General features: G+C 41.6%; 1 protein-coding gene across 2 annotated transcripts in view; it reads right to left on the bottom strand.

Annotated features, from left to right (window-relative positions):
- Gng12 (G protein subunit gamma 12) overlaps positions 1-26,811 on the bottom strand; it is a 123,217-nt gene that overhangs the window by 65,926 nt on the left and 30,480 nt on the right. For both annotated transcript variants that reach the window (XM_076863736.2, XM_076863735.2), the window contains exon 2: positions 7,300-7,353. The gene's annotated coding sequence lies outside the window, so the exon portion shown is untranslated. The remainder of the gene's footprint in view (positions 1-7,299; positions 7,354-26,811) is intronic.

Genomic DNA, 26,811 nt, shown 5'->3' with positions numbered 1-26,811 from the left:
TGAGGAGCATGAGTTCAGAAACCAAGTGAGTGCACAAGCACCCAAACACACAAACACACCCTTTCTGACTCCGACAACTTACTGCAAGTTAGTTTGGCTTAGAAGAAATGTCACCTTTCCAACAACTTCAAGCTTCTGAAAATCCAATGGATTTGGACTGGAGAGGGAGGAAGAGAGGGAGAGGGAGAGAAGAGAGGAGAAGGAGGGAGAGTAAGCGCCCCCATGCCTGGACAGGTTTCAAGCAAAGGATGAAGAACCACTCTCAGGCACTGGAGAGGAGTTTCTTGTACTGACTGGGTCAGGGGTTAAGAGTTAACAAATGCTAAAGTGGAAGTTTCCACTGTAGCATCAAGATGAGACTGATGGGAAATTCCAAAGAAAGGGCTCAGACCATTACATGGAAATTTCTAAGAAGTCAACCTAGCTGGCTCTAGGACCCGTAAGAAGGCTACAAACTGTCAGGACAGTGGAAAGAGAAGAGGATTCTGTGAGAAAGATTCCTTGGAAATGCTCAGATTCCTAGGACCCAGGTGGGTGGGGTAAAGAGCTTTGACCTTCCCTGTCAGGCCCAGAGGCAGGGGTCTGACCTGGGTCTCCCAGGTAGCTCCAGGGTGAAATGTGCTGAGGCCACAAAGTCTGCATAAGACAGCAGAGGAGAAGGCTGCGTTCCCTCCCTTGCTGGAGGCTAAAGGAAGACAAACACACTGCACACCCGGATGCAGCCCCAGGCTCCTCAGAACAGGTGCTATCTGGAGGCCTGGGCTTGAGAGTAAAAGGACACCAAAAGAGGGCCTCTTAGAAACCAGATGCTGAGGAAGGAGAAGAGGCAATTCCCTGTTCTAGGAGGCCCAGAGAGAAAGGTCCAGCAGCAGGTGGTCCTGGTGAAAGCCAGGGGAGAAAGAGGTCCAGGTTCAGGGGGATGAGGGGCAGGCGTGACAGTGCAGTCTCTCTCCCCCAGCACCTGAAGTCTGGTCCCGATGGAAAGCAGCCTTCCCTCAGAATGAATACTGTTTATAGACTAGAGCACATCACAGATTTCCAAAACGAACACATGTGCAGGTGTACTCATGGCAGGGGGTAGGGAGGAGTGACTTTAAGTGGCCTCAGGACTTTTCACTACCTAAAGTAGCCTGGAAATGGGGAAAACACACCTGACTGAATAAAGTTGGAAGGAACAGAGGCAGACAAGAATCAAACTGGGGCTTAATTATGGCCCATGAGCATGTCTTACAATGTACTGGTTAGAGTTTACCTTGCTAAGCCTTGACTGTGTGCCAGGTATCAGGCTGAGGACTTCACGTATATTACCTCATTCAGCATCTTTAACAACTCCATGTGACAGGTATTATGGTCCCTTTGACAGACATAGAAACTGTGGTTCAGAGAGGCAACTTGCCCAGAGTCACACAGACAGATAAGCAGAGGGATCAGAACATGTACTCAACCGTATCTGACATCTAATCCTGAATTCTAGTGTTCTTCCAGACAAGCAGAATCCTGTAGAATGTCTGTGACTGAAGCAAGCCAAGGAATTGGGTCCTGCTCATTCGTCTCCTCAGAAAAGAATGAGCTAGAAAACCAAAGAGTAGAGTTTGACACCCACTGGTCCTAGTGGTCTCCTCTAACACTGAGCTTCTATGATTCTATCACCTATGGGTGGGAAGGTGGGGAAAGGGGATCCTTAATAGTAGGCAGGGGTGAGAAGAAAAGAGTTAAGTATCCTGTATTCCCAGAGAAGCAGCTGGAAGGAGCTGGTTCCACCAGAGGGTAGTATAAAGGACCAGGTTCTCAGGATTAGAGCCCTCTATATAAATAAGTAGTTCAGATAATGCACATAGGATGCTTGGCAGAGTCTGGCATTAGGTAAATTGTAACTGCGACTGTGAAAAGTTTACATATAAGTCTGAACACCTCAACATATAATTTAATGTAACGTGCTCAGACACTGACATCACCGTGTCTGTTCCATCAGTCGCTGTGTTTATCGTGGACACTAAACTTCACTAGTGGAGCCAAGACCTGAGACGAACGCCTAAGACCAAGCCAGCCAAATCTAAAACAGCCAGAGAAAGTGGAGCAACAGCTCTTCAGCAGCAGGGGAGCTGAGTCCAAGGAAGAAATGATGGAAAGAAAGCCTGATTCCTTTCTGAAGTCAAAATGGCAAGCACATACATGTATAATTTTATAAATAATTATAGAAGGTTTGAAATACACCAAAACCTAATCACTCTCTCCAGGTTAAGAATGACTGCTCTAGATCCTCAGGCTGCAGCCTGAGATCCTCAGACAGAGCTGCCTACCAGACCCTGCAGTGAGGCGGGCCGTCACTCATCCTGGGCACATGGTCACGGCTGATATCAAACTTGAAAACAGTCTTTCAATGCCACCAAGGCTGAACCTAATTTTCAACTTTTCAGGTTTAATGGATTCCAAATTAAAAATTTCTGGTACATGGAAATTTTATCTGTTTGGCATTCTTTTTCTTTCCTTCTAGTAACAAAATCCCTCCTTTTTTTTTCACAGGGAACCCCCTCTATGTGATGCTGGTGGGATCTGCCCTCTCATGGTACACAGGAACATGCCTGAATCAAAGAGATACTGGCCACACTGATTCAGACAGGCAACCATCAATCAAGATAACTCCTTGGTATTATTGTTATGACTATGGCAAAGAGTTGCTTTTCACTGGGGTTTAAAGCTGTGAGAATGGTGGCTGCTGCTGACAGGTACCTCTGCCACTGTGATGAGGGACAGCAAATATGAGAAAACAACCGATGAAGTTAAATAGAAAAGCAGGGGAGAGAGAACAGAACGGCCTGACTATATCTCTTGAGCCACTAAACAGTTGTGCCTAAAGCCAGGGCAGCATGAACACACCAGTCACCTAAGTCAAAAAACAAGCTTAAGCTGGAGTTTATCAATTGCAACCAAAATATTCAAACTAATAAACCTGATCTAAAGGAAAATAAAGTCCCAAAGGAAATTCCCCTTCATAGATAGTCCTTTTGGAATTTTGGACTTCTCTCTGAACATAAACCTGACTTAATTAAAATTCCTTCTTCCTATGACATTACTGCAAAAAGTCCAGGCTAACCACATACCACCCTCTGCACCAACAGTTCATCTTAACAGTCCTGCCTCCAAGCAGATGCCACCTTCTGCAATGTATATGAATGTCAGTCCTAGAGAAGACACCTTGCAGTGGGCAATGGTAGCACAGTTTATAGCTGGTTACCCTCAAAACACACTTGCAGTCAAGTCCCACAAGCTTCTCAAACTGCCCTCAAGAGGTACTGAACACGTCAGTGTAAGAAATGGCCTAGAGTTGTGGGGTCCAAGGATACATGTGGTGCAAAGGAAGAAGGTTGTACAGGTCAAAATACACAGAGGCAGTGTCAACTCTGCCTGGAGAAGCCATTCTGCAGATGGCAGCATAAGCTAGAAGAATCGGGAGTTGCGAGAAACAGAATGCCCAGAGTATTGTCAGGAAGGTTGTCTATTATTCTTTTGGAATAAGGATAGTAAGTGAAATGTCAACCCAGGTGCCAAACCTGGACCACAGCCAAGTGCCAAGGCTTGGCATCAAGTGTAATGACAATCTGTGAAGTCCAACAGAAGCAGGACAGAGAAAGCAGGGATATGAATATATGGACTTGTTACTCCAGTTGAAATTATTAAGTTTTGTCCTGGGGTTAAGCAAGGTCAGTGGAGAAACATACAGCTGGCCTGGAAGTTTCTCCCATACTATACTTGGGTGTCACATCGATCACCTCCACTGAGGGCAGGCCTAATTATTCTCCCTACTGTAGGGACTCTGTGTTACCCTTTGCACTATCATGTTCATGAGCACTCTGTAGAATCTCCTGGAGTCTTAAATCACAATTAACCTTGCTTCTTGTGAGTAATGAGTGTGCTTTTTCTCTCCTCCTAGCCACTATAAATTGCTAATTGTGTGCGTTCTCCTTTTGGTACTGACTGTGCAGAAGACCAGGGACAAGACTGGGACTTGCTACCAAGTAAAGAGGCTCCCATCACATATTTCTGACTTCATCCTACTTGTTCTTCCCCATACATTTCCTTCCTTATTTATTTTTCTTAATCCCATTACGTTATATGACTATTTAAAAGACACCTGAAAAATCTTTGACAGAGGACAGGCACACAGTCTAGATCAATGACAATCAAAATGTAAAACACACGGAGTCACAAACACGAGTGGAGGACAATTTCACAAACGCTATTATGGAGGTCATTAGAGGGAAGCTCTAACTGAGCAGGCTGAGTGAGGGTGGTGGGCCAGGAATATCCCTCAGCCAAACTGCCACGTCGGCAAACATCCTAGTCCTCCCCTCCTTTTCCCACTCTCTGGCTTACCGCCTGCATGCTCCATCCTTCCTTGGGTAGCTGGACACTCTCAGGTCCATCCCCAGACACCCATACCTACCCTCTCTTAATATTCTGGGTTGCCCTCCCTTTCTTAAGTCCTCCACCAAATCAAAGGTCTCATACCTCTGTAGGACCTTGTACTTGCCTGTAAGTTGTCAATGACCGATACAAAAAAAAAAGCCCTTCCTTTCTCAGGAACTAGTACATTTTAACAAGGAATTTTGAAGAGTTAAAAAAACACTGGAATAATTCACTAATGGTGAATACACTGTAAAAATGGTATAGATGCAAGTGAACAGGGCAATTTGCCTGTATATCTCAAGTAATCTATAAAAGCTGTTAGCACAGTACCTGGCATACCGTCAACGCTCAGTACACAGAAGAATAATTATTACTACTGCTATGACTATTAATTCCATCATCCCCTCCATTACCACTCAACCACTCTGCCTATTCCTACACTTTCAGCATGCATGTAACTATCTTTTTCATAACACTGGCTAGAGATCCACAATCAATTAATGCTATGTTAATTACATTTTATGGTTTATAAAGCATTTTATATACGTTGTTCTTTTTGATCTTCCTAGTAATCATCAAGCTAAATATTATTCCCATTTTGTAGCTGGGGAAACTGTAGCTCAGGGAGGTTGATTTGTAAGGTCCCAGAACCAGGCTCAAAGCCAGGTTTTACATAAATTTCTTGTTCTCCCCATAACAAGTTGCCAACCGTACAGTATCACATCAGAATTATGTGAGGGCTTTAAGATTCCTGGGGTCCATTTAACGAATGTGGATGACCCAGTGGAAGGACTATGAGTCTATATTTCAACAGGTGCCTCCTGTGATTCTGATGAGCTGCTGGTCCATGGTGCTTCTGGCTGACTATGTACCTGCTGGAGTCTCAGTACTGTGCGAGGTACCATGAGAAAGACACACGTGACCTTCTTGAAGAACTAACAAAGCAACTGAGGAAGTAAGACTAGCCAAGGTAAAAGAAGAGTGAACCACCGATGATACAGCTCAGTTCTGAAAGAGGTCAGAGTGAATGAGATCACAGTCGTCAGGAGTAAGGCCACGTTATAGAGGAGAGAAGATTCTACGGGGCCTCACAAAATGGGAAGGATTTCTAAGTGGAGAAAGAATAATCAAAATGAGATGCCCTCAAGAGAAATGATGAACAGATTAGTCTGGCAAGAATAAAGGGACCGGTAGGAGGTGAGCAAGAGAACTGAGAAGCCAGAGAGAGGAGCCCAGGTTGGTGTGATGGATGGCAGGAGAAAGGCGGGGATGGCTTCTGAGCACAGGAACATCCTAAAATATAAACTGAAGGACAACTGGTGTGGCAGTACTATGCAGAATGAGGGGAGGCCTGAAGGGTAAACACCTGGATTGGGAGGATCACCTAGAAACCTGCTGAACTGACTGTGTGCCAGATGGCAAACAATAAGATGGGTTATAGGGTACTGACCACCAGAATGGGGAAAAGGGATGGGCTGGGAGACAGGAGTCTAACCTGAGACCTCTCTCTGTCTATGCGCTTCTAAATTTTACAAAGCTGTTTTCATATGACACAGAAACATGATGGTAGGTGGCAAAAGTGACTACAGTTTTCTTCTCCTCCCTGCAACCAGGCTCCTTGCACTGTGATTCTTCAGCAACTCTCATCAAAAGGAGAGCCTATAGCTACAGCTATTGAATCTAGGCTAGACACAGAGCTTGCTTCAGCAAACAGAAAGCCTCAGAAGCACTGCGGTGCCTGTTCTGAACCTCAGCCTCAAGATATATGTGCCTGTGTCTCAACACCCTGCCCAATCACCAACAAGAGCAAACTAAGAGTATCGTGAAGGGCGATGAGGCAGGTGGTTTAGCCATTTTTATCACTTCAGGCGGGTTTCAATGTGAATCCCAGAAACAAAGGCTGGCTGACCTGGACCTGACACAAGAGTTTCTAGCCGAAATCAGACAAAGCACAACTGAGTCCAGCCCAAATCAATAACCAGCCACAGAATTAGGAGATACATAAATGACTGCTATTTTGAGTAAGTAAATTTTGGGGTGGTTTGTTACGCAACAAAAACTAACTCATACACACCATAGTAGTACAGCTGTATTATCAGGAACTGATGCCCCAAGAAGCCCAAAAAACTTCTCCACTTAAAAAGCACATTAATAGAAGGGCATGTTGGTGCATGCCTGTAATCACAGTGGCTCAGGAGGCTGAGGCAGGAGGATTACAAGTTCAAAGTCAGCCTCAGCAAAAGTGAGGCAGTTAAGCAACCCAGTAAGACCCTGTCTCTAAATAAAATACAAAATGAGGTTGGGGATGTGATTCAGGGGTCAAGCACCTTGAGTTTAATCCCTGGTATCCCTCCCTGTCATTACTTTCCTAGCTCTAAAGGATGTTTTCTACCACTGCCAAACTTTTAACACAACAATCATATTTAGGTGAGATGACAGATGATTAAAAAAAAAAGCAATGATTAAAAAAAAACAGCCCTAATATCTATCTTGGAGCTTGTGAGCCAATTTTCATTACAACACACTGCAAGGAACTGTCTGAATTCCTTGGCTAAAGAAACACTTTATTGTTTTGGATACTGCTTGAAATAAGCAGACCATCAACAGACGCCTGGAAATAGTTTCATTACCAAAAGAAAAAAAAAAGTCTTTATTTTAATGGTATTTGGCATACTCATGAATCTCTTTCCTGCCCATGTTCTTAGCAAAAGAACATGGGTTGCTGTTTAAGGCAAGAAAACATTGTAAATCATTTGGGAAAGAAAAAAACATGCAAATAAATAGACATCTAGTCATAGTACTGGTTGGGATCCTTCTAACTTAGAAGTGTGAATGTCATTTAAAAAATAATGTCATATGGTCACTTTGTTTTAATAATAAAAGAGAACTTACCAGTAAGAACTTGTGTGGTCCAACGTTTTCAGGTTTTTTAATGATAGGACGAATCTGAAATAGAATTAAACAAAACATTCCATAAGTCAGTCAAACTTGGAAAGAGTGAGCTTTCAATCCCAAGTGACTGCCATGATTTTGAGTATTTATTCTTTTAGTTAAAGATTAACAAAGCTCTTTCTGGCTCCAAATGGAATAGGGAGTGTTTTTCGCCTACGTATTTCAACTTCCTGAACAGAGAGCATTCTCTCATCTACTTCAGGGAGTGCTGGAAGTCTGAGGCCGTATAACTATAAATGGTAGTGTTTTCATCCAAACCCCTCCAAGTCAGTGAAATCCTTACTGCTGCTCTTGCGTTGGTCCCTCAGCTGCTTTCAGCTAAGACCAAGCCATGGCTACCTTTGTGGAACCAACCAACCAACTACTGGTTCACACCAGGCTTTCCAATGGCGGCCACTGATCAGGTAAAAACACACAAAGTTGTGTCTTATTGATAACAGTGAGCTTCAGGTAGTGCTGCTCAACAGAAATAATAATGCCAGCCACATATACAATACGAAATGTTCCAGCTGCTACATTAAATAAAAGAAACAGGTGAAATTAATTTTAATAACATTATTTAACACAGCTTAATTTATCCAGAATATTATCATTTCAACAAATAATCAATATAAAAATTGAGATATTTTACATCTTTTTTTTCCAATAAATTTTACTGTGTATATTTCAGGTTTAGAACGTTTCACATGATATAGATAGTAAGATGGATAGTATTGTGAAGATGATTGACATATCTATTATCTCACATACTTTTTTTGTGACAAGAGTAGCAAAAAATCTTACTTAATAAAAGTCCCCAATACAATGGGATTTTGTCACCTGCAGTCCTCATGTTCTACATTACATCTCTAGACTTGCTCTTCCTGCATATCTGCTACCTTATGCATATCTGCTACATCTCCCCACATCCTCCCCTGCCTCTATTTTGCATACCAAATCTTTAAGAACCAGTCCATCTCGACTGAGGCTGGCCACTCAGGCTAGTAGCTCCACACTAGACAGCATAGGTTTAGGGAATATGTTCTTGGCCTTCAGGTACTAGGCAAGACTCCAAAGCAAGTCCAGCACACATGGAGATTTTATTCACCTGTTTTCCTTCTCCTAGTAATCCATCATTACCCCATTTTATGGTGTCATTTTAATAAAAGTCATAAAGCAGCGATAGCAAATACTTATACAGCACTCCTACATGCCAGGCCCTGTTCTTGTTCCTGTTACCTCAGTTAATCCTCACAAAAACTTATGAAGTACATCATCATTCCCACTTTGTGCTAGGAAACTGAGGCACACAGAGATTAAGTCCCTTACCCGAGGTTATAAGGTGGTGACAGAGTCTGCCTCTAGAGCATACTCATAGCCACTATGCACTCAATTAAATTTGAACAGCTCAAAATAAAATCATTAGTTTCGGTTTTAATTATAACCATCAAATGATCCAAAGTCTGCTCTCATGATAACACGGTTAGATAATAGCAGTGACAGTAGATGGAACAGGTACTGGCTGTGCTGGCAAATTAAATTAAAAACCAACCTGGAGTGGGAGCATGAAAACCACAGGTAGGCCTGGGGTCAGACAGATTGTGATAGACGAGGGGGCCTGTTTGGATGACTAGGGTAGAAGGAGGGAGCGTAAGGTATGCTCTCTAGAAACACTTGTCTTTGTGGCCTGTCAGAGGGAAGAGCCTATACCTTTCGTTAGACTCTCCAAGGGGTCTGAAAAATAGCAACCCTTGCATCAGTCTCAGCAGTGCTAGGGAGTTCAGACAGAAGAGTCAAGTAGACAAGAATTAAGAAAACATATCCTGTGTGCTGGGCACTGTGTCCCATGCTTATAGTTTCAGTGACTCAGAAGATTGAAACAGCAGGATTCCAACTTCAAGGCCAGCCTGGGCAACTCAGAGAGATCCTGTCTCAAAATAAAAAGGGCTGGGGTGTAGCTCAGTGTGTCCCTGGGTTCAATTCTCAGTACATAAAACAAAAAAAGCAAATATATCCTCTTTCACCTTTTTAATCCACAGGCCTCCCTCAACCCCCCAAAATCAAACTCAGTGAGCAAACTCAGATCCACACAGGCGCTCCATGCCCAAATCATACTGGAAGGAGGTTGGTCAATTGGTCAGTGATTGATGCTGCAGAATCACAGGCCATGAGCTCAGCATGCTGCAGAGTATTGCCTCCCAGCTCATACAGTGAGCAATGAACCTGATGAAAACCCCTCCATGGCCTCCTCTGGGTTTATAGTCCAATACAAGCTCCTCAACCTGTCTAAAAAAAGTTCCCATGACCTCGTGCCTGCCCCACATTGAAGCGCTCCTCACAGGCCTCTTAGCCACCTAGAATTATTAACAGGGTTCTAAATGCCCCCCACCCCCATCCTCCTGTGTGTCTTTGAGGATTCTGTTCTTTCTGTCAAATGTCCTTTCCCTATAGCATCAGCTTACCTTCATGCTTTGGTTCAAAAGTTACCACCCCTGGGAAGCCTTGTGAACTACTCAGCTGGCCTAGGGACAACTTTGTGGAAAGGGAAGCAAGTAGTATTCATTCAGTTCAGTTGACAGTTATGTGGTACTAGTGCTGATAACAATAAAAGCTGGTCTTTATGGAGCTATGTCTAAGCTTTACAAACTCCTTTAATCCTTCTAGAAATCCTATGAAGTAGATTTTATTGCTCCATTTAGCAGGTGAGCAAACTGAGGTACAAAAGTTAATTCAGTAGCCTACAGTCATAGGCTTGTAAGTGGCAGGGCCAGATCTTGAGCCAGACAGTTTGGTTCAGAGCCTGCCCTCTTCATAAGTTATACTGTACTTGCCATCACCTAGGTTCCACAGCATCTATACTAATCGCCCTCATGCTTCCTGTTATTTCAAGTAATTCTTATGTTTCAGTTTTTCATGTACTGGTTTCTGTGCACTTGTTTATAGAATCCCTGATGGTTGAGAATCACTCTTTTAACTCATCTTTGTCTCTCCAAGACCTAGCAAAGTGTTTAGTGTATAGTAGATGCTCAATAAAGGTGCACACAGGGAAACACTGGAACAGCACTGGAAGGATGGGAGACAGGGTTACAAGCTGGGCTGAATAATTACATACCAGGATAAAGAGCCTCTGAATGTGAACTTTAACAAACAAGTTTTATTTTAACCTCATCTTTTAAATGCAGCCATTGCCAAGGAGATAATCACCCAGTAATGAAGGGAAAAGAAGTAACCCAAAGTTTGTCAGACTTAATCATGTCTTCACTGAGTACATCAGCTCATTCTACTTTGCATGGGGATCTTAAGTAATAGCATGCCAATGGTTCTGGCTGGTCAGAGTAGAAGAATGCCAGAAAAGACACATGTTGAAAAATCTCCTTTGGCTGCCTGGACATGGCTTGGACATCTCTGCCCTAGCAGTCTATGGTATGTTTCTTTCCATTACTTTCTAAATTCCTCTTAAATGACTATGAAAAGTGACCTTGAAGGAGGACACTCTTCTCTTCCTCTAAATAGTGGAAAAGACAAAAGTTTCAAGATCTGGGACATATATAGACCTCGAGAGAGAGAAGAGCATCTTCTAGCTCACATCAGAGATTGTATACCAAGGCTGTGGCCAAGTCCACCTCTCACAGATACATGAAATCAGTCATTACATTCACCATTCCATGGCCTCCAGAATATAAGATACCCATGCATCCAGACTATAAGATATCCATGCTCTAGTTTCTTGCATACATGGATATCAGCATCATCTTGTCATTAACAATCAAATTCTAAATCTATAGTTTGACTCTAGCTAGCTCATCTCCTTCCCTGATGGTAATAAATAATAACATTAATTTGCTATTATTGAGAGCTTTACTGAATGCAAATAACGTGCTGTGCACAGTGTAGATGTTGGAGATACAACAGGGAATAAGGTTAAAAAATTGGTTTTCTTTTTGCTCAAGCAACTGGGTCAATGATGACTTCACTTGCTCAAGGAGAGAAACAGGTTGAGTGAGGAAGAAAATCTAGAACTCTGATTTGACCTGGTTAACTCTGAGACATCCAAGGGGAGATGACCAGGAAGCACTAAGAAGTCTAGAACTGTACTGTCCAATAGAGATTAGTACATATGGTTAAATTTAAATTGAGTACAATTAAAAACTCACTTCCTCATTTACATGAGCCACATTTCAAGTGGTCAAGTAGCCACCGAAGAGGCTTCTGTGTGGAGTGACATAGGTTTTTTCCATCATTGTAAAAAGTTTTACTAACCAGGGCTTATCTATAACATACATGACAACCTTTTGGATTCCTTTATTACTATAAAGTTTACTGAACTATAAAATTGGAGCCCTGGAAGATCTTAGTTTACATGGCAATTGGATTCTGATTTGCCTGAATATATTTGTTTCAAATCTAACTTAAATTCTCAAGGACAATAGACACTGTGGACCGAAGTGGCATGAACACTGGATCTACAGGCCTTGCTTCTAGCTTGTCTTCTCTACCAGGACAAGTAATTTAATTTATGTGTGCTTCCATTTCCCCACCAACAAAGTCAAGAGTGACCCTGAATGGACTCTGTGGAGATGGATGCTGGAGAATGTTTCCAACTCTGGAGATACCTCCACTGTCAGGTCTATTTGTTTTCACACGTAAATTCTGATATAATGTTATTTCAAATGGCAAAACAGATGTAAAAGGGGTTTTGATGCACATAAAGAACCCTACTGTAGTAATAAATGATATATGTTCCACCAAGGTGAGGCCAAGCTGAAAAAAAAAAGAAAAACCAACCTTATACTTAAGTCTATCAGAGAAATCTATTATTAGCTGTTGGCAAGTATAATGATTTTACAAAGCAATGCCATATGTGTCAAAGAGACACAAATTAAGTCCTGAGCTCCAAAGCTAAAAGACAGCAGGAAGCAAAAGGCTGACATTTTGCCCTGTTGTGCAAAGGCTCTGTCCCAGGGACGGCACACCCGAGACGGGGAACTGGCCTACTTTCGCCAAGTGGAAACCACCCCGTAGCTCCTGTCTGGAAGAGCTGGTCTGGGCTGTTCCTCAGGACTCTACAACCTGGTCAGGATTCTTAATGCACAGACTAAAATTCTGTTCTTAATTGAGGAGCTGGCAGTGTATGTTCTCAACTAACGTGTGGATGAGTTGAAGAGTAAGGAAAGAATTCTGATAATGCCAAATTCAGTGTGAAATCTTAAAAAAAAAACCACACACATATATTTCCAATTTTTTTTGCACTTTAAGAGACTATATTAAAAGTCAAGAGTAAACAATATATTATTACACTCAACTTATCTTTTCCCCCATGTTTCTACTCAAAGGGCAGTAGCACTTTTAAAAGTATGGCAAGCTTCTTTGGAATTTACTCATATTCCCACCATGTTAGTGCTGATATCTATTTTTGCCTATTACTTTTGATAGACATATGTGTTTTTATGTGACTCTGTCTGCAGATTATATGCCACTGGTAATAAACCTAGTACAGGTTTTGCAGGTGGATTGTTCTAGGGTGAATACTGAATCCTCAGCTAACAAGCTGCTCTTGGGCAACTGAACTCTAAGCCTCAATTTTCTGAAGTGTAAAATAGACTAGTAATATCTTTTATATATAGTTGCTATAAAGAGTAAAAAGAAAAAAGTCAGCATGTACTGCCAAACTCCATGAATGATGGCTACTATTTTTCTTATTTCACTTTAAATTTTAAATGTTTTTGTATGTATTTCTACACCTATTCAAAGTCTTTCATGTTGAAAAGCCACAATTTACTAAATCACCCTCCTAATGCTGAATATTTAAGTTACTTCTAGTTATTATAAATACAATCACACTGGGCTTTAGCTGTTTCATTCCTTTCTCTTATTTTTCTAGCTCCCTTGAATTCTTAGCAGTATAATTACTTTTTTTTTTTTTTTGCTTTTTTCAAAGGGGTTTTTACTAATAATAATATCAACAAAATAATGAACAGTTCCTAAGATCTTGATATTTTATACATAAAATGGTTAACATCTATCTTGCTTTTCTAAGATAATTAGTATAAATATTTTTCATGTTATTTATTCATAGTTTGTTACCTTGAAAAATAATGTTTATATTTTTTGTTCATTCATGGTCTAGAGTCTTGATATTATAAATTTGAATGACTACTTTATAGTCCATGATCATCCACAATTAATGTGTATTTGCTACAAATGCATTCCCCAAACTTTTACAATTTTTATATAAACATCTTTTAATTTATATGCTATTTAATAAATAATATGCAATTGCCACATTTTATTTAAACCTCATGAGCTATGGCATTGCTTACTGGGCAAACCATTTGGCTTTTGATTTGCTTCTCAAAGTCCATTTACATCCACTTTGACTTTCATAGCAAGCCTTGTGAGGGAGGTGGGGAGTATGACAATGCTCAGTGAACATCAGAGGAAACTGGGATACAGACCAGTCTGATGTCTTGGGCAGGGTCCCTGAATGCTGGATTTGGCCAAGACCATCTTTGGAGTCTCTTTTTCTTTGAACCATAGGATTCTTATGAAAGGAAGCTTGTGAGGTCAAATGATTTTGTGCAAAATGGATTATTATTCAGAGTACCAATTCTATAGCATTTCTTATTGGAAATGCCTTTACACAAAGCATCAGAGAACCAACAGGTTCGCTGCCCTGAAGGCTCAAGAAAAGTTAGAATTTAGTAAATCTACAAAAATGATGGCTTACATAATGAACCACCCTTATGTACCTTTTTAAGCAAGCAAAATAATTTAAATACCTTCAGACCTAAATTAAGTTTTTCTTTATTATTTAAAAAAAAATCTGGATGAAAGCCATGTCTTCTCCCAAGGATTCCCTCATGCTTAGGCTCAGTGAAACCATTCTTCTCCTGAATTTATACTTTTCTACTTTATCTTCATCACAGATATTTCAGAATATGTTGTATTTCTTAAGTAGATGATAAGTACCCAAGACACCATTTTTATTTGTAGTTGTATTTCTTAAATTATCAAGCACCCTACACCAATTCAGCATTGGAGGGGGGAGGGAGGAGAGTTTTATATAGTTAAGAGCCATTTAAAGAAAAAGCAGAGTCTGGTTAAAATAAAAGCATTGAGCGCACTGTGGTATAAGTTGTCTTAACTGTGTGCTCTTTGCAATATCACTCCATTTTTTGGCAAGCACCTCATCATGACACAGTTCTGGTGCATTCTTAGGCCAGAAGTCTGCATTAGCTAAACCACGCAACCTGTATTAAAGAACATCCAAATGTTTCCAACCTTGAAAAATCTTTAGAATTCTGCAGAAATATCTGTTTATGCTTTTATTTGCAAGTTCCAATATAACTCATTCCTCAAAAATCCAGTCTTGGTCAGCATCTGGAAAAAACTCATAAAAAATTTGAATAGCTGTTTCCTAATATTAGGAAAATTCACAGGAAGTGATTAATGTTAACTAAGGAGAAAGAAAAATAATCTGGATCAAATTATAAAACAAAAACATCTAAAATTCATAATTTAATACAGTACAGTCCGTGAGCCACCAGATCTTCAGAACTGAGGGGAAGATTACATATCTTATTGAAATATTTGTCACTATAGAATTTTGTTATTTCTGTGTATGTGGTGCTGGAGATTGAATCCTGGTCCTTGTATTTGCTAGGCAAGCATTCCACCATTGAACTACATTTCTAGCCCTTTTATTTTATTTTATGACAATGTTTCATTAGATTATAGAGGCTGATCTCCAATTTTCTATCCTCTTGTCTCAGCCTCCCACGTAGTTGGTATTACAAGTAATGGAGCCTGGTTAGAAATAATTTATTCCATGTATATACAAATATACATAACATTGATGCCCCACCTACATAATACACTCTTAGGTCCTACGCTTTCCCACTGATGTTTATGTAACCCTTATCTGTTGAGCTGGCCATTTCAAGTATTTTCAAAAAGTTCCCAATGCCTTACAGGACAAACTAAGACCTAACTACTCTGGATGGTGGTCCCTGAATGGAGAAGGCTGAGTCTTTTGAGAAAAATCTAGTGTGTTTTGTATCTCAAGAAGAACTGGATGAACAGTGACCAACAGCCACAAGGCAAGATTATAAGGTAAGACCAAAGCAAACTGTAGAAGGAGGTTTGTGGCTTGTTGGTTCTTCCACCACCCTGCTCCATTATCTACTATGTGCCTGGTAGAGTCGATGGTGCTGGGGGATACACAGAGAACAATATAATGCCCCTCTTCCTCAAGAAGACTACAATAAGTCATACAGATAACTAAAAAAGCAATTACAACTCTAGAGGCATATAATCTAACAGTGGTAAGCACAAGCAGTTTGAGAATACAGAGAAGAACACCTCACCTATATCTGGGATGATCATGGAAGGCTTCCATGAGGAAGCAATATCAACACTAAAACGTGAACAGGATTAACAGAGAAGAGGAAAAGAGTCTCTATGCACCCTGAGGGCTGCAAGGAGTGTAGAGTGTGGGGGAAAAGTTCCAGATGGGAGACAGGCCTTACCATAGGAAGTAACAGTCAGGCAAAGCCTAAGCAGGAAACTGTATAGTGAGAACCACGGGGCCAATGGGAAGAATCCAGAATTGACAAGAGGGAAGAGTCAGAGTCTCTTTAGGTAAGAGGCCTCCCGAGGGCAAGAAAACATGCTGCTTCACAGTTATTACCTCAATGAAGACAATGCTGGTCCCAAGTCCACGGAAAAACCAATAAGCTACCCAACCCAGCAGATGGGAACAGTGATGAGCGCACCTCATCACAAATGCAGGAGGAGAGGGAGTTATCTCCATTTATAGGTAAGTTGCTCATTTGAGAAGACAATACATTGATATTCCTTTCTGCTAAATGAACCTGATTCTGAACTGGGAACCAATTCATCTTAGCTTGCCTGGGATTTTTCCAGTTTTAGCACTGAAAGTCCCCCATCCCCGGAATCCCCTCCAGTGTCATATCAGCCAAAATGGCTGGTTATCTAACTCTAAGTTTGTAAAGTGCAAGAAGTGGGCAATAAGATGTGTGATCTAGGTATTTGTGTAGGAACTGGGGTGTTAAGTGTGACCCCCGCAATGCTCAACCTAGGCTCACCTGGACCCTTTGAGCTATGGAATCCTCTGGAACAGCTTGGAGGCCTCTCTGGTACTTCACCATCATCTGCAGTAATCCATACTGAATAATACTTGCAAAGCATCAGACTAACTGAAGGCCTAGTAATTACTATCTCTCATGCTCAAGAATTACATAGTTAATGCCTTTAGAAAACATCAATTAGCCAGAGGAGTGTTGTCATTAACTGAGAGTTAACCAAATCTCTTTCAACTTTAGCCTTTGACATTGAAAAATTTTCCTAAAATAAATTACTCTACTTAGATATAGAAAGCAAATGTACTTTCATGTATCTTGGTTAACTAGGGATCTTATAATGCTTCACTCGCTGCAATGGCTTAGAGTCTTACTTTCAAGAGTTATAAAAATTTAAAAGGCAACAAGAACACATCACATTTTCCAATCAATAGTCACAAGAGGATAACACTTTGACAATATTTGACAGGCAGAAGGTGGCTGATAAATCTTCATCAAATAAGTGGTAGTGGAAAACTGAGACACAGAATCACAGAAGAGAATGTGAGTGGGACTGTGGATAAGACGCAGGCTGGACTGGATGGTGTGTTCCATCAGGGCTGTGGACTAAGGCGATGGAACTCAGCTGCTGCTCACAGTCCTTGTTTGAAAAAAGGAAGCAAGAGCTTCAAGAATTAATTCTCCTTTCCTACAACAGGGATAATGACTGGAGGCAACGTGGCTTTCAGTCAGCAGAAGATCCAGGAAGACTTCAAGCTGATCTGTGCCAAGGGCCTACCAGTCATCCTTGACTCCAAAAGCACCCCAGGAAGCTGAGCCAAGGTCATCCAGGCCTCATGCTGTTTGGCGAGAATCACAGGATGGATGAACACATGAGCCTTAGGATCTTTCTCCGACAAAAAGCAATCACATCCAACACATTTTGTTAGTTCTTGGTGAAAAAGTATTTTTGAAATCCAACCACACTTGAATAGAGCTACTTAAGAAAAATCTAAAATTATAAGAAAACAGGGCTGTATTTTTATTAGCTTCAAAAATGGGGGAAAATCTGAGAAAGATTTAGCAGTATTTCCCTCTGGTAATATATGTCATAGTTATGTTTTCCTCTAAAACTTCCAGTTTTATTGGTGTATTCTGGGTAACAGATTTTGCTATCTGTTCAAAATAATCATTTTGCCCATGTGGCTTAGTCCTCTAATCACATCCCTTTTTTTCATGACACACTTTCCATCATACACCAAGATAGAGAGAGTCATCACAGAAATATTCAGGTCATTTCCAGAACACAGAGTGAGGCCGCATGAGCAGGGCAGGATGCAGCAGAGGGCACTGTCCCATCCAGGCCAGGAAAACAAGCCATGGAAGGTTTTGTTTTCACTCGGCCAGATCTGTTCCTCTGACAGGGAAGAGCCGACCTCCCGGGTGAGGCAGTGAGCAACGACCACCAGGATCCATGTTCACATGAGAAGCAGGTGGGCTGAAAAACATCCCACCCTGGTCTGGGTTCTCTGACTGGACTGAAGGTTTAGTCTTCAACTACAGCCACCAAAACATGGTGGAACACTGACTGCTTTTTGTTTTGTTTTGTTTTGTTTGGTTGGTCACTGAAAACAATCAAAGGAGTAGGTAAGATACAGCAATTCCAAGGCTTTGTTCATGTTTTCCTCCTATATCATTAAGAGAGCCACAGCTTATTAACATTAACAGAGAACCCAGCTGTGTTCAATATGACCTCAAGGCCAAAATTCAACAGGAGGAGAACTGCACACCAGTACCAGCCACCTGTTCCTGCACCTACCTGTGCTTCCTGGGGAAAGTGTCGATCGTAACGTTAGATGTTCTCATGGGCCTTCCCATTTTACATACATTTTGAATTACGTAGAAATCTGTGGACCATGCTTTGCGGGAGTATACAAGCATATTTTTACTGTACCAGAAAAGAACAACAAAAATCCAGAGCTAAAAACAAAACAAAAACTGTCACCCATCATATATTGGGAGGGGATTTAAAGGTGGCTAGGGCAATCAACATTCTGTGAAACTAGCCACTTCCATGCTCAACCCTTCTCTTAGGGGTCTCTTATTTCTCATTTGTTTGTGTATCAGTGTTGACAACTTGATTATAAGGGCCTCTGATTGCATGGGCTATACTTTGTTCTTCTATGTACTGTTTTCCTTTCTATAAAAATTAGCTCTTTGACACACCAGAGGTTTTCAGTAAATGGGTTGGGGGTAGCCCTAGATGTGCTTATTTTATTTCTAATTATCTATAACTAAAATGTTCCCAGTGGCTTAGGAGAAAGGTAACAGAACAGTTAGTTCTGAAATTAGACTACACGACTGGGGATGTTGCTCAGTAGTAGAGCACTTGCCTAGCATTCATGAGGCACTACAAATAAATAATAAAATTAACAGAAATATAGCTGCTATTTATCTTCTATTGTCAGAGCTAGCTTTCATTCCTGTGAATGTGTCTCTCTCAGTTCCAGGAAGAGCTGTGGATGCTGATGATATCAGACAGTCTTTCTTAACCTTTTAAGACTCATACACCCATTTTTGATAACCATAAAAACTTTATCCCTACCCAGATTCTGGTACACCCTTGCCTTGCCGTCTTGGGAAACTAATCTGCATTTTCAGGCTTCTTTGCTCAACACTCTCTTCTCCCCCACATCTGATGACTCTCCAATCTGTCTCTAGTCCCAGTCTTCTCTTTGAACTCCAGATCTGACTGACTTGTAATTCATCCCTTATCAGGCCTCTCAAATATAAAAATGGACACACCCAAATGCTCATCATCTCCCCAATCTGCTCCTCTCCTGGGCTCCCCAGCAGAGGGATACCACAGGCTCTGCCCTTCCAAGCCCAACTTCTCATTGCATCTTTGTTTCACTTTTCGCCAATTCCACATCCAGTCCATCAATCTATCAGCAAATCCTGTCAGCTCTGTGTCCAAAATGCCTCCTGAATCCAACCATGTCTCAACACGGCCTCTGCTCCCTGCTGGTCTGAGCCACAGCACCTCTTGCCTAGATGCAACAGAAGGCCCCTAGATTCTGGGCCGCCTTCTGGCTCACTGCCTCAGGATGACTCCACGAAGCAGGGGAAGGTCAGTCATTTACTTTACTCCCCTGCTCAGAACTCCAGTTCCCTTAGCACACCACTGAAGCCTACCCCAGGGCCCACAGGCCCCCATAGGAACTGGCTCCACTCACTCTATGTAGCCATACTGACCCCCAATTCTCTGCCTCAGGGCCTTGAACTTCTTACCACAGATATAGAGGCCTGCCAACTCCCAGCCTCCCTGTCTACAGGCTTCAGGTCTAGTCGCCTCTCTTCAGAACGGCCCTACTCTGTCCTCCCTTGCCCTGCTTTGCTCTTCTTCACAGCACTTAGCACTTCCTGGCACTCTATTTTCTATGTATTGAGTGATGAGGCCTCCCCTTCACTGGAATGTAAACTTCATGAGAAAAGGACGTTGTTTGCTCCCTGCTATGCCCCTAGTGCCTGAGGCAAGCCTGACACAGACTAGGCATTCAATAATTTTTTTTTTTTCTATTCCTGAATGAATGCATATTCTTAACTGGCCAGAAATATTTTGCTGAACTTGATTTTCTGTTGTTTGTATTATGAAAATAAATATTTTCTCTTCTCCCAAGTGAATCATAAAATAATGTGTGATTGTTAAAATACATACACTTCCCCTGTAATCTGTCATCTGCCCTCTCCAAAACACCCCACTGTGCCCTATGCCACCCCCTGCCTTGAAAATCAATGGTGTGATGGTTGAATGCAGAGAAAACTGTGATTGTACCTAAATTTTTGCTAAGCATCTGGCACTTTCTGTGGTTTTCTCTAACTAAAAACTTCAAGCTTTGTTACCCTTAAAAAAAATACTCACAGAACCAAGCCAAGAAGGTCCTGTCTGCCTTATATATGTAATGGTGGAGTTTCTTTCAGTTATTTCTGAATATAGCTGGCTCAGAGTTCAATGCCGAGTGGTCAGGCTACACTACTTTTGTTGCACGATTCCACGCAACAAGAGCACAGAAAGTACTGTTTTAAGAAAACTCCTCAGAGAGGACACAGAAGTGTTTATAAATCCCTCCTGCCAGGATTCTCCAATACATTGGGGTTTCTGGCTACTTGGCCAATATGGGTGCTTTTCAGAGGAGTAGTGTTTTCCTTCATGAATGATCCCCATTTATCATGATGCATTCAGTGGTAGTGTTAGCCTCAAGAGGCAGCCATCCTCCCAGTCTTCTGCCTTCTTTCCTGGGACACAATGAATGTCACCCCACAAGACTACCGTCTCTCTCCATGAATTTCGCCTTTCCTGTGCTTGGCTTCTTAGCAAGCCTCAGCGTCAGAGAGTTCAGTCAACTGGTTATTGTCTACTGTCTCCTTTCTCCTTTTCTTAAAACATAATCTTTCTGCAGCTACCTTATAAGCAAGACTTTGGAATTCTTGCAGAAAAACAAGATATTCTTAGTCATGAATCTTTGAGAAATAATTCAGACTAGTACAGTTCAAGAATCTGGTCAAATTCTAACATCAGAGAAAACACAAATAGAAAACACTGATGAGTATCAGTTCTGCCCTTTGACCTCCTCAATTAAGATAAAATGCAATAAATCATATGCAACTTGATGAACTTTTACTTACACATGTAACTATTCCTTTAGAGCTTAAAAGTTTCTATGTGACATGGAATTCTATTTAATCGTTTAGGAATTTAAGTTGTTGGGTGGTTTGTACAAAAGAGAAAAATGGTAGATATGGATTATGAAGGAAGCATTTTGTTATCCAAGTCAAAAGCTCTCACAAAAACACTTTCATTTCTTTCTTTAAATCACAAATCTGGATTCCTATAATGTGTGTGTAATTTAACTCTGGACTGTAGGCTTTGCATCCTTCTTGGCTGTGGAATGGCTTCCTTTCTTCCTCCATTTTCTGAACACCGAACATGGCAGAGCCACCAACACTGGTGACATTCTGAACATCCCCAAATTCCTGCACTCTTCTGCAAAGCTTCCCTGCCAGCCCTCCAGCCTGCCCCCTCCTCTAGCCTCCCCAAACACTGTTTTACATTTTTTTTCTCTTCACTCAGATTGGTTGAGGAAGTATTTTGTTAGCAGTCCTTTGGCTGGTTTCAGCATACAGTTTTTGGCATTAGTCAGGGTTGGAGCATTTCAGAGGCCCAGCACTAACCCAAGAAAATATTTCCCTATTTGACTTTCACTCCTCTATTCTTTTGCCATCTCCAAAAGGGGGGCGGAGCAGACAAAACTCCCATACACCACAAACAGACACACAGCCACAAAAACATTCTACTCAGCTTAAAGCTAACAGAATCCAAAAACCGAGTCCCTTATTACAGACATCAAAATCTTACAAGTAAATTATACCTGATGAACTTTAATGTTTTGACTTTCTCGTTTACTCCTGATTTGTATGAAAATGTGAGAACACTACGACTGGCCACCCAGCAGACAGTCCTCAACACTGCCCTGCTAATCATCCAGGTTTGCTGGAGTGAGCTGAGAACTCAGGAAGGGTGGAGCCCTACCCAAGGAGGCCCAGGGGCAATGTATGGAGGATACTGGGAAAAGGTTTCGTTTCCTCACTGAAGACAGGGGCACAGTGACAGGAGCCTCCTGGGTTCTCCACACTGAAGCTGGGTCATAAGGCACACAACTGTGAAAGTCATATGGTAACCACAAGAAAGCAAGTCTAAAATTTAACAACTTAACACAACCAAGAGGGAGGATAAAAAGGGTAAGAAGAGCATAGGTCTTCAATGGCAAATAGCAGAAGTGTTTCCTCTTCCAGAGTTTCTGAAGATGTGGAGAAAACCCTTAGGGTTACAATTCGTCTGCTTTGCTTTTCTGTTATTTATAGGCTTCATAAATAGGAGGGAACAAAAGATGGGCTTATGCCTTCTTAATTTGGTCTCCTCTGACTTAGAAGTAGAAAATTTTGCTTAGCAAACAATTGGCTAATGGAGAAAATATGAGTAACTCTTTTTTAATTAAAAAATATTAGTACAGGCTGGGGATGTGGCTCAAGTGGTAGCGCGCTCGCCTGGCATGCGTGTGGCCCGGGTTCGATCCTCAGAACCACATACAAACAAAGATGTGGTGTCTGCCAAAAACTAAAAAAAATAAATATTAAAAAAAACACCCAGCCTCAGGCCTTTAAAAAAAATATATTAGTACATGATAATTATAATTATTTACCCTTGAAGTTTTTTATATTTATTACAGGCCCGCAGTCTTCCTCAATCCAGTTGTCACTCTACCCATTCATATCTAACCACTCTTCCACAAATCAAGAAAAAAACATTTTTTTTTTCCTGCCAACAACCAACTGTTGGTACACTGTACTGTGCTGGGTTCTGTACTTGGCACTGGGGATACAAACAGCCTAGAGGACAGAAAATACTATATCCAAATTAGAGATAACGAGACTGAGGACCAGAGGATTTAAACATTTTTCCCTCAAACAAAAGTCTACAGCAGAGTTAGAATTCAAAACTAGAACCATCTGAATTCATGAACCTGTGCTTTTAACTACACCGAGCAACTTCAAACACTATCCATCATTTTTTCCACCTAATTCAGAAATAATAAAAACTGTATTGCTTTCTAATAGTCTACAATTCTGACTGCCCCTAATTTCACCGTCTGCAGTAAGATAGCTACCATGTGTCATTTCTGGACATTTGATGCCCCTAGAATGTAGGCCTACTTTTACCCAGAAATCTGACCGACTGTGCCTATGGGGCAGCAGAGCCATCATGACAACCTTCACGCCCACAGCTTCATCTTGCATCTACTGGCTGCTGTATGCACCCAGGGACTTTTCTACCTTGCTCACCAGAGCCTGTACACTCCCGGCATATTCCAAGTCCTCCATGCACTCCATGTCTTCTTTTTTTCCTCAATACTGGGAAATGAACCTAGGGGCATTCTACCCCTGAGTTCCATCACCAGCCTTTTAAAATTTTCTTTCTTTCTTTTTTTCTGAGATGGTCTTGCTTAGTTGCCCAGGCTGGCCTCAAACTTGCAATCCTCCTGCCTCAGGCTCCTGAGTATCTGGGATTATAGGTGTGCACCACCATGCCCACTCCTACGTACATATCTGCTGACTAAATGTGTGAAGCAAAATAAGCCAAAGAATAAGATGCTGTCTCAGGAAATCCTGAATGCCAGCTCTTGAAACTCTTAATTTAATGAGTTGATGTCACTTCAAAGACCTTGGCAGAGAGTCCCATTCCAGAAGGTGTTTAGTAACTTGCTGACTAAGCTCTCTGTACACAATGTTTATAGCAAATATGCTCCTAACTGAGAAACCCTGGAAACAACCCAAATGTCTAGTATTTGGATGAAAAGTTAAGCCAATGACCACTTAAGAGTGCAGGGGTTTATTTTATGGCCATCACAAGAGAAGGATGAGAACTGTGAGACCCAGGAAAAGGGCAACACAAACAAGGTTACATGTAGAGACACGCCAACAGAGAGGATGACAAATTGATTCCCTCTACGCAAAAAAATTGCACACGGAAATCAGCATTAGAATGTGCACATGGGCTAGACTATTACTTGTCATAAGCGTTCAATAAGTGTCCAGAACTTAATAAGACATTGACAACTGGTTCTTCTTTCTACTGTTTTGTTTCTGCAGCTTCTGTATTAGTAATATTGTGAACTTTTAAAAAACGCATGTTCACAATTTAACATGCGACCAAGTTTGAAAAAACACCTTCTTCGTGCATGTCATGAACATGAATGCTTCTTGACAAAAGATGTCCATTTATTTGCCAAGCTAAATATATAAATTATTCTCAGAATCTGAAGGTCACAATCAGTGAATGCTGAGGGTATATGGAAAGCCTGGTATATGACTCTCCCACTTCAGATTCAGATGACCTGGCCTATGCTCCACAGGGCCAGCCTTCCATGCTAAAATCGGCACACTCAGGAAGCTTTCTGCCTGAAACCTGCATTTCTACATCCCGCTTTGGCTAACTCTGATTGTTCCAGTATTTCTGAACTTGGGTGTACCTCTCTCAAGTAATAGTAACAACAATGGGTACCACTTGCTGATATCTGTAAGCACTTCCCTATGAATCCCAATACAATCTTGTTTTGTAGAATAATTCCAAATATCAAGTATATGGCACACAGTAGGCTCTCAATAAATTTATCTTTGCTAGAAGCATTATACTTCAGTTCATGTAAATGTCATGTCCACACTACAAGGAAGATGTTATAATTACCAACATCTTATAGATGGGGTACAGAGAGGTAAGGGCAATTGCTTGCCGTTAAGCTAACCTTTTATGAAGGTGGAGAGAAATGGGTTAGTTAGCCTCCTGAATTAGTTAGCCCACTGAATTTCAAATCCTAGCTCATGCTCACCTGGAATATTATACCTTTCTAAGTTAAAAACCAGTGGATAAAATACAAAAAGTCAGGCTTACCAGAGTATGTTCTAAAAGTATTTTTCTACTCAGATCTACCCCATCCTGCCATGAAGACCCAAGACTCTGAAAGGTACAGACTCCACCTCTTTACTGCACAGGAAGGAGGAAGCACTCCCCTAAAATAAATGTCCACTGGAAGGAGGAAGCACTCACCTAAAATGTCCCCATAAGTACAGACAAGTCCTGTCACGCCTTACTAACTTCACCTCTTCCAAGAAGAACCCCTAGACAACCCCTCCCCTGCCCCCAAACACACACATACACACTAGCCAACTTCCATTTACCTTTCTTTACCTTAAACTCTCATGGAAAGAAAGAGACTCCTAGGTTTGGGGTTGTGGCTCAGTGGAAAAGCACTTGTCCAGAACATGTGAAACAGTGGGTTCAACCCCAGCACTGCGTATAAATAAATAAAATAAAGGTACTGTGTCAATCTACAACTAAAAAATACAAAAACAAGAAAAAGAAGAGAAAGACTTCCTTGGGTGACAAGTACCGAAGGTTTATGGTAAGGATACAGATGAAAATTAGGGCCCTGCCCAGATCAAAAATGCAGCCAAGAACTGAGGAGCCAAGGTGGCACTAGGACTGGAGTCCGCTCTTCAGCCTGTAGCAGGAGCCTGGATCCCACACTGATGATGACCCAGCCTTCCTTTCTCTGCTTTCACTAATGTCTGTCTTAGGTTTCCCTCTTCTCCGAGTTTCTCCTCCCTGGGTTCTTGCCTAGTGACCTCTTTGTGACTGTGAGCACTTGCTCACTCTCTGCACCCTGGCTGTTTTTCACCTTCATATAAAGAGGTCATAGTTGAAATCCATATATAGAATCTGACTGAACACATGGTGCCAGGGCTTTAATCTGGGCTGAGCCAATTCAGGGCAGACCAGGCTGCTTGTCAGCTTATGGCTCCCTTGGAGTCAAGGGCTCTTCTTGACCCAATCAGCCTTGGCTAAGGAAGAAAAGTAAGGATAGAAGAAATCATACTAGTTAGGGGCAGGGCCACAGTTCTTCCTGAATACTGCAAGGTTGCTTCCTGCAGCAGAAAACAAGCCTTTTTAGAAGCCTCTTCTAAAAAAGCCAAAACTCAGTTTCTCCTCTACTGTCACTGAACAATCAACCCAGAAGACTACTGCAGGCAAAAATGTACACGGGTTTCCCTCATACACCAAGCAAGAATTCCACAGTGGACACCAGGTGGGTATCTTTTAATTCATTTTAATTCTAACACTCTCCCTGGATAGAGTCAGATCCCCCAAGATGAAGGCTCAGTCCCCAAGACTTCAGATGGCAGTCAAAAGCCCCAGGTTGTTTACCTGTGCTTCTGACCAAACAACTAAAAATCAGATTCCCATCCCTACCCCTTGGCTTCTATTGAGTACCTCATAGAAATCAGGGAAATACAACATTTACCGGTTAATTATAAAGGACATAATAAAGGACACTGAGGAACAGTGGATGAAGAGATGGACAGGGCAGATATGGGAAGGGCCATAGGCTTCCATACCCTCTCTAGAGGTGTCACCCTTCAGGAACCTCCACGTGTTCAACTACCTGGAAGTTCTCTGAACCCTGTCCTTTGGGGTTTTATGGAGGCTTCATTACATAGGCGTGACTGATTAAAATCATTGGTCAACTTAACCTTTAGCTCCTCTCCTCCCCCAGGAGGTCTGGGAGTGGGCCTGGAAGTTCTGACCCTCTAATCCTGCCTTGGGTTTTTTGGTGATCAACCCCCACCATGAAGTCACCTAAGGGCTACTGTCCAAAGATCAATTTAAAAGCATCTAAAAATGTACATGATCTGGAAGATTCCAAGGATTTTAGCCCTTTCTAAAAGCCTGGAAACAAAATGAAAGACCAAAAATAGGGCTACAGGCATAGGGGCACAC

Source organism: Callospermophilus lateralis, chromosome 7 (genome assembly GCF_048772815.1).
Source record: "Callospermophilus lateralis isolate mCalLat2 chromosome 7, mCalLat2.hap1, whole genome shotgun sequence".
In the NCBI taxonomy this organism is placed as follows: domain Eukaryota; kingdom Metazoa; phylum Chordata; class Mammalia; order Rodentia; family Sciuridae; genus Callospermophilus; species Callospermophilus lateralis.
Note: the sequence above shows the minus strand (reverse complement) of the source record. Positions and strands in the feature narration are given on the sequence as shown.